Raw genomic sequence first — 8,856 nt, 5'->3', positions numbered from 1 at the left:
TTAATTTGTCAGTTCCAAAACATGAGGAAAAATGAGTTAATGAGAGTTTGGACAAACTCCTTGACAAAAGACTGGACTCAAAAAAATACTCCTCACTCAACCTTCCTCACATTTTATGCATATTTGCGTGATTTAAAACAGTTTTTTGGGCTATCCAAAATTTCAAATCACAAAGAATACCTACTTTTGATACGGTAGATCAATCGATATAGTTTTTCATCTCGTGAATGGATCTTACTGGGTCAGATCTGTTGATGCAATTTTATCAAATCAGTTCACCACTAGGTATAAGTCATGGATTTATCAAGTTATTTCAACTTGGATTAATGTATATTTGAATAGATCAAACCTGATCACTTGAATCAATTAGACCAAAATAATTTACATGTATATTTTGTGCATAAATAAGTGGAATGCAGCCAATCAGTAAAAGGCCAAAACTCTCTTGCAATCTTTGAATAAGTTCATTGTTGCATTGATAGAGATAACGTTTATTATGTTTACTTGGGGGTCTTGGCTTTCTTACTGAATATACAGGAACTGGAACTGAGGTGGAATTTCACTTTTTGAGATTCATTTGCTTGTAGGAAATTTAATTCTCTGCAACTCTCGTTCTTTGCAATTTTGCCTTAGAACGCTTCGCTTTCAAGCTGCACTATTTTGAAGTCTGAGTAGCTTTTTTTACAGTAAAAAAAATGCAAAGATGCAAATTAATCGACACTTCTATAAAAAATTGACTTTCAGCTATTTTAATGAGTTATTCCATCAAATGTTGCCTATCATCAGACGGTAGTAGAATAAAACTTATTATTCAATTTTTTATAAGTTGGGTCCCAATTACCCCCTCTATTTTCACCGTATTACGTAATCATTTTCCAAGAAGTGCACACTTGATACAATTTTCATCTCCGAATGAGTCGAATTATTTTCGATGAAGATAAAATAAATCGGCCATCTTCTATCCAAATGATACGATTTCACAAAATACAAGTCGAACAATGTATAGCTATAGGTACAACGAAGCTATTATTGACATGTTTGGAAAAAGCGCTTCACCTGTTAGGAACGAGAAAAAAAAGGGAATGGAACTCCATTAAAAAGCAACAAGCGAGCTCGCGAGCTTTCGTACGTCACTAATCACAAGTAAATACGCGACAGGATGAAATTACCTCGCAGAATAAAAATTCCGCTTTGAGATGCCTGGAAATTTTTTTTCACTCTTCTACGTTTCGCTCGCCGAGCTGTTTTTTCGGTACAGAAATAAAATAACGTTTCCAATTCTGTTAGGCCCCTCATCGTCGTCGTCGTCGTCATCGTCGACAACGACGAGAAATAACAAGAATTTTCAATTTTTCACGGCAATCAACTACATTATATCGTAATATTCTTAAAAAAGTAATTTCAGAATAAGGCAATTTTCAGACTTTATGAACTAGAAATAATAAATACGACAAGACTTGATAATTTTCGGCCCTAGTATATTGTACGATACGAGATGGTGGAAAAAAGGAGTGGGGAAGAAAACTACGCTATGCTAGAGAATACCGACGAGGGAAAAAAAGAAGAAAAAACCTCTTGTAAAAAAAATACCTCATCAAAAGAACGTCTAAGCAGGGGTACCTATAGTATAGGTAGGTTTCTTCTTTCGAGTAAATGAGGTGATTTCTTGTGAATATGAAAAGATTTCTTCAGCGGCGTGGCGCGGGCGATGGCGGCACAGGCGAAAATCCGCCGCAAAGGATTATTAAGCAACGACTTTGTTGTTGGCAGTCCGCACACCGAGCCACGTTTCACCGTAGGATCTAATATACTCGTACTGTATAGGAGAGCCAGGCAACTCGTCGACTCTCTATCGATAATAAATTGCCAGCTTCCAAAGAAAAATTTACTCCGGCTTCTGTAGGTATCTTTTCTTCCCTTTCAATTAGGCCTTTTCACGTTTTTTTTTCATCTCTTCGCCACCCCTCCACTTTCTCGTTATCTGTTTCGACTTCGACTATACAGTACAGAAAGAGCCTCTCGTTAAATCACTCCATCCCTCTTTGCCATTTCATCATCGTGTGTATCGAGTTATCGCTTACAGGGGGGTTCACCCGGTCTAGATTCAGAATTGGTGGAGATGCTTTCTGTATATAATATAAGTAATACATCTGTGATCAACGCCCCAATATTCTTAATATTCCGTTAGCGCCAAGTACTTATACTCCGAAGTATAAGAAGTTGCCAAGCGAAGGGAGCATTTCCGCTTGTTTCTTTCGATATACCACTCAATCGCCTATCTGATATTTTGGTACGCAACGTGACTCCTGCAGTTTTTTCTATCTCGTTTGGCTCGGTTCGCTTTAACTTGTATTGGGCGATGTTTCGATATGATATTTTATCTCATTCTCGTACCCTTCTCGCATACAGTATCTTTTTATTTTATTCGCCATTTCGTATTATAGTATGACCTGCTCTGATCTCGGCATCAGTGTGTCATCATATATTCCCTATACACTTATCGTTTTGCCGAAAGCGAATTGACAGTTTTACTCGACTGTGTAGTAGGGTCGTCGAAATGTAAGAGTATGTGCTGTGGTGGAAATTGTGTAATGGGTAGGGCCGGAATTTCTCTATGAAGTATGTAGAATCTGTATTGTTTTTTTTTTTTCTAAAATCGATGAATTGAAAAATTAGGATCTGCCCATATTTTTCCATAATTTTCTTTTCGAGCATGAACAATTTTAACGACTATTCTGTCGGTTGAATTACAATGCAATTTGGTTTCAGTCTCGTATGTCTAGGATTTTCCCATAAGAGGTCAAAGTAAGAAGATTGTTGGTATGAAAAAGTTGAAATTTGAGATAATTTTCAAAAATTACATCTTACTCGATTAAATTGTCGTCTTCAGCACCCTTCAACAAGGAAGTCCATTGGAAATCTGAATCATCATTTTCTGAACGCGCATCTTTGGTTCTTTTTGTTCTCAGCTTCATACTTAATAATTATGTTTTGTATCTGAAATGAAAATTTGGTATTTTGTGCCATTGAATACCTTATAGGTATTATGGGGAGAAAATGAAACATTACTTACTCTTTTTTCTGTCTCATACAAGACGTTAAATAGCCTAGTTGCTGCAGGTATAGTAGTTGAAGAAAAAAATGGTCAACATTTTAGTTCGGGCGATGGCGTCTGCAGAATACATTTTAAGCTGCTTATATGTATCTGATATCGTTATTTTTTGGCTGTTGTTTGGAGTTCATCAGTTGTCACATTTTCTCGAGAAGATTTAATTCAATTTAGATAGCCCTTTGGAGGTTCTTTTGGTTTCCATGTTAGGTAAACAAATTGATTTGAAGAGTGTAATGGAGTATCCTGACCAATTGGCCAAATCACCAAAAAGTTGGAGCTTTTTCAAGTGTTTGATTTTCCAAAATGATTTTTCTTTGAAAGCTCAAATTTTTTGCGATTCGGTCAATTGGACAGAGTACCCTATTTACACTCTTCAAAGCTATTTGTTTCTTCAACATGGGAACCTAGAGAACCTCCAAAGGGTTAAGAAACCATCGCTGAAAATTATTTCAAATGAAACACAAATATTCACAATTGAAAAATCTAAAACGGAGGATAATGACATCGTTTTTGGATTAATTCTGCTATAATTAGTTTTTTTGTCAAAATCAATAAACGCCAACTGACGTTTTCCCATACGGCGTCCGTCCACTCAACTGATTCTAGTGAAAAAATTTGCCTGCTTTTTCACCAAATAATGAAATAAGAAATTATGTACCATGGGTTGGCCATCATTTGTTGGAGTAATTTTAACAAATTAACTCATAGGTGGGTCAAGCAGGTAGTCGCGGATAGTGGATCTAACGAACTTCGCCGGCTTTCAAGGAGAGCGGCTTTGCCGTTTCATACCCTGAAAACATCAATAAAAAATGAGTCGCAGTCTCTTGTAAAGTACAAGCACCCAGGATGAATACGATCCACTCAAAAAAAAATTTATTTGAATATAACTCACACAAGTACATACATGATTATTTGGATTTACTCGTAAAAGATATATAATTCTGTGAGATACTATTTTTTCTGTTATGGCTGGTACTTTGACCTCCGAGTGAAAATGAGGTTATTTCCTCCCAAATTTCAATCTGGTGAACTGTAAGACTCCTGTGTGCGGAACCGTTGCTCTTCCACTCTCTTGGTTTTTTTCTTGAGTTTTATTTCGATGTGACGTGACATTTTTTATGGAGATTGAAAGATGAGACGTCAACAAGAAAACGCGACGAAATGAACGCACCTCCAAGGTCTGATTTCTCATCAAGACAAGGTAGTACCAAGCTATCTAAAAGTAGCTTGGTTCATCATTAGTCGAAGGGACACTCAGTAAGCTCAACTGTTCTTTTTTTCTTTTCTGCTGCCATTTCTAGATCAGGGTGGACGCTGCGCTGGTTTTGAAGGCATTTCTAGCCTGCGAAAGGCCCTCGACATGTCCTTGTGTCTTCTCCCTTGGCCCGTAATTTCTCTGTTTTGGGTGAATCAAAACTGGCGAATCATGAATAGTCGGTATTTGGCTTTTTGCGAGTATCTTGGCCGTTGCAGGAATATTTATACCCTCGCTACAAATCAAAGAGACGAGGTCTTCAGATCTCTAGAAAGCCTAAAAGTCGTTTCTAGCAAAAAGAGACTTATTAACTCCGGGCGTCTTCGCATTAACGCCCTTATAACAATCGAAACTGAAGTTTGCAGTTTTCAGGAGCCAGATTCTTAAAACGCTGTCGAAACGAAAATTGGTGCATAATGAACAAATTTTGGGAGGGGAGGACAGGTCAGGTGAGAGAGAGTGCACGTGCACCAGACCCGCAAATTTTTGTCACATAACGACAGGAATGTCGGGGCCTGCGGCTTAAAATTACAAAACTGTAAAAAATTACTTACTGTCGTTATTGGTAAACAATTGAAAAATAGCCTTGTTCCATCATGAAGTTCAGGAGAATTTCAGATTTTTAAATTCGGGCGATCGCGTCTGCAGAATACATTTCAAGCTACTTATGTACTTATATCCGATATCATTATTTTTTGGCAGTTGTTTGGAGTTGAAAACGTACTTGTATACATTTCAAAAAATCATCTTTTTTTGAATAAATTTCAAAAGTGTTGAAAAACTGTTTCGATAGTTTTGATCATTTTTAGGAATAGTCACAAAAAGTGTACTTTCTATTAACCAAAAAATATAAAAATGGAACACTTTTCAGAAAAATGGAATTTGCACTTATCATGAAATTTCAGTTTTTTGAGGAAAAACTCAAAAACTATGCATTTTAGAAAGAAACTAACCGCATTACGCGACGATTGGAAATTTAATTCTTTAAAATTTTGGTCGTATGTAATTTTTTTGTGGAACCCTTAGTTTCGCCTCCAGATCGATTTTAATGAAAACGTACGACTAAAAATGTTTTCTTAACATTGAAATATTTCTTCTTTAAGAACTCCCCCCCCCCCCCCAATATTCCTATGCTAAATGAAGGTATGATTGTTTGATCTTTAAAATGAGGTACTTACTATTCATCCTCTACATTTAATTATAATTTGATGAAAATAAGGAATCAAGTGTTTGAAAAAAATGAAATCGCTTTCCAGTAAAATTTTATTTTTTTGAGATGCAACCTTATTACTTCAAAGGTGCGATTTTAGGTCCAAATTTGAAAAAGTTACCTGCAGTTGTTTTCCTCAATAATTATTTGAAATTTTGGGGCAGGATTCATAATGGTATATTTTTTGAATTCAATCTTATAAAAATCAAAAGTCTTTCTATCAACAAGAAATGGAACTGAAAAATCGGAAAAATTACTTTGTTAAATTGATGCCAAATGTTCAAGGTGAGATCATGTTGATTATGACATCAAACGTTGTTAGTTGAATGTTCTAATTTGCGAGTAGTAGGTAGGTACATTCTACTTGATAAAAATTATTAAAAAAATCAAGAATTGAAAAATCAGCTTCAAGTTGATATTTAAAAGCGAACTTAGCAATAGCCACCAATGCTACCATCAATCAATACGGTGAAAGCAAACGTACCTACAAACTCTCTTGCAATCAGCGAATAGCTGATGGCTTGTTATTTGCAATAGTGCAACTGGTGCTCCGTGGTGTGTACCTATATGTGTTTTTAATTATTTGACTTCATTTTAATAAACGTAGTAGGTACACATTCTACTTTATTAATTATAAAAAAGATCAAGAAATGAGAAATCAGCTTCAAGTTGATATTTAAATGCGAACTTACCAACCAATGCAACCATCAGTCAACATGATGAAAGCAAATGCAAAAACTATCTTGCAGTCAGCGAATAGCTGATGGCTTGTTTTCTTCTTGAATCGAGGCCTTTGACATGTCCGTGTGACGTGTGTCTTCTTCTTTGGCAGAGTATTTGGCTCTTTTGCGGGTGTTTATGGCTGTTTCTGAAATGTAAAAAAAAAGAGAAGATGAAAAATCTACAAGTTTGGAAGAGACTTGTAAATTCCGAGCTTCTCTGTATTAACATGGTTGAAAAAAATCTAAACAGAAGTTTGCAGTTTTCTAATAGTAGAGCCATATTCTCAAGTGATTAATTTTCCAATTGTGGTCACTTCAAAACCTCACAACCGACATCATTACAATAATAATTTTTTTTATCCGAAATGAAACATGAAAATGATAGGTACAATGAAATGATATACAAACGAGAAAAAAAGAAAACAATACTTTCTTCTCTTTAAAGATAAACAACAAAACATTTTTTTAAACCAAATTGGCGTTTTAATAATACAGAAAAACATTTAATAATACCTTACTTATTATTTTATTTGAATTCTACATGACCTATTAGCGCGTTGTAAAATATTGTCATATTATGTAGTATCTACGGGTTTAACATAGACAGAGAGAGCATCCCTGACTATAACTACGATCGCGCCGTCTGTCTTCTTAAACCTCAGACCCTACCCTTTGGAAAATCACTATATAGGAATTTCCATAAGCGGACACTTCAATATCTCCTTCAATATTGAATGCACATTTGCACAACTACATATTTTTGAATCTTAGACCTTACCCTTTCACTTTGTATACCTATACCTACTTACAAAAACACCATTGTTAATCACATTCTATCCAATGGTGAACTGATCGAGAATAATTGTGGTTGTAAATTTCTGGAAAAAATAACCGATTTCTAACATTTTGAGTGACATTGAACCAACTGAATCGTCTGGAAACGTTCTCTCGGGATATTCCCGAAAGCTTTTTCGGGCTCTGTGAAGCTTTTGAATGATAATGGAACAACTGAAACAAGAATTTTGAAGCTCAAGTCTGGTCATCTGGTGCCGAGAATGGAAGCGTTCTTTTTGTTCTTAGCTCCTACTTGATTGTTCTTTGTGTCTAAAATAAAAGTATGGTACATATTTTGTGTCATTGAATACCTTTACCTTCTAGGTATATGGGGGAAAAAATGAAACATTACTGACTGTTTTTTTTTCTGTCTCATACAAGATGTGAGATAGCCTTGTTGTAGTAGGAAGTTAAAGAAAAAGTTCGGGCGATAGCGTCTGCAGAATACATTATAAGCTATTTCAGCTACCTACACACTGCGACAGTGAATATTGCTGGACTTGAAATCTTAAAAAAAAGACAAAAAATAAGTTCAGAAAATACTTGCAAATTGAAGACGTCATAGCAAAAAGGACATATGTGTGAAAGTTGTATTTTGAGAAAAAACTGTTTGAAAGTTTGAGTGCTTGTGAAGTTCAGAAATGTGCATATTTGAACATGGTGACGATTTTATCTTATTTTCCCACTATCTAACTATATGAAATGCTATGCACCATCAGTCTGGAGGAAACTGTGTGTTAGCGGTAAGCGCTCAAACATTTCGAATTATATGTCCTTTTTGAAGCGAAAAATTGGCCAATTTTTTTTTTGATTTAAAAATGTTTTTGAGCAAATTTTTGGATTTAAACCAGGTAAATAATGGTTGATAACACAAAATCGACCATGAGTAACCCATTATCTCTGAAAAAAGATCGATATGTTGAGTAAAAAAAAAAAAAAAAAAAGACAAGTGTTTTGGCCAATTTTTTTTTATTGATTTAAAAATGTTTTTGAGCAAATTTTTGGATTTAAGCCAGGTAAATAATGGTTGACAACACAAAATCGACCATGAGTAACCCATTATCTCTGAAAAAGTAAATTTTTAATCGACTTCGCAGTTTTAAAATGGCGATATCTCACTGGTTTTTCGACTTTGTGAAGTGGGGGTGGTCTCATATGATAGAGGAAGGTCTGAAGAATAACAATATGGATTCGTCTCAAAAAGGACATATGTGTCATATATACCCCTTTTTGTTATGACGTCTTCAATTCCAAGCTGCGTTGTATTAACATCCTTGAAAAAAATCAAAACAGAAAATTACAGTTTTCAAATTGATGAAGCCAGATTCTTGAAACGCTGTCGAAACGAAAAGTGGTCCTTATAAAACAAAATTTGTGAGGGCGAACCGACCCGTGTGAGGGGGTGCAGAGGGTGCACATGAACCGGCAGGGCCATCACATTTTTGTCAGATGACGGTCCAGGAATGTAGGGACCCGCAATTGAAAATTTCAAAACTGTAAAAAAATTACCTACTGCCGTTTTTGGTCAACTCCACAATGTCAAATAATGGTCTTTGTTGGTATAGAAATGTTGAAGAAAATGTCAACATTTTGAAATTCGGGCGATGGCGTCCCTAGAATACACGTTAAGCTGCTCATATCTGATATCGTTATTTTTTTGGCAGTTGTTTGAAGTTAGAAATAGAAACGTATTATCTCTTTTTTTGAATACATTTCATGCACA

Source organism: Planococcus citri, chromosome 1, assembly GCF_950023065.1.
Source record: "Planococcus citri chromosome 1, ihPlaCitr1.1, whole genome shotgun sequence".
Taxonomy (NCBI): domain Eukaryota; kingdom Metazoa; phylum Arthropoda; class Insecta; order Hemiptera; family Pseudococcidae; genus Planococcus; species Planococcus citri.
The sequence above is the reverse complement of the archived record's forward strand: the minus strand, read 5'-3'. Positions refer to the sequence as shown.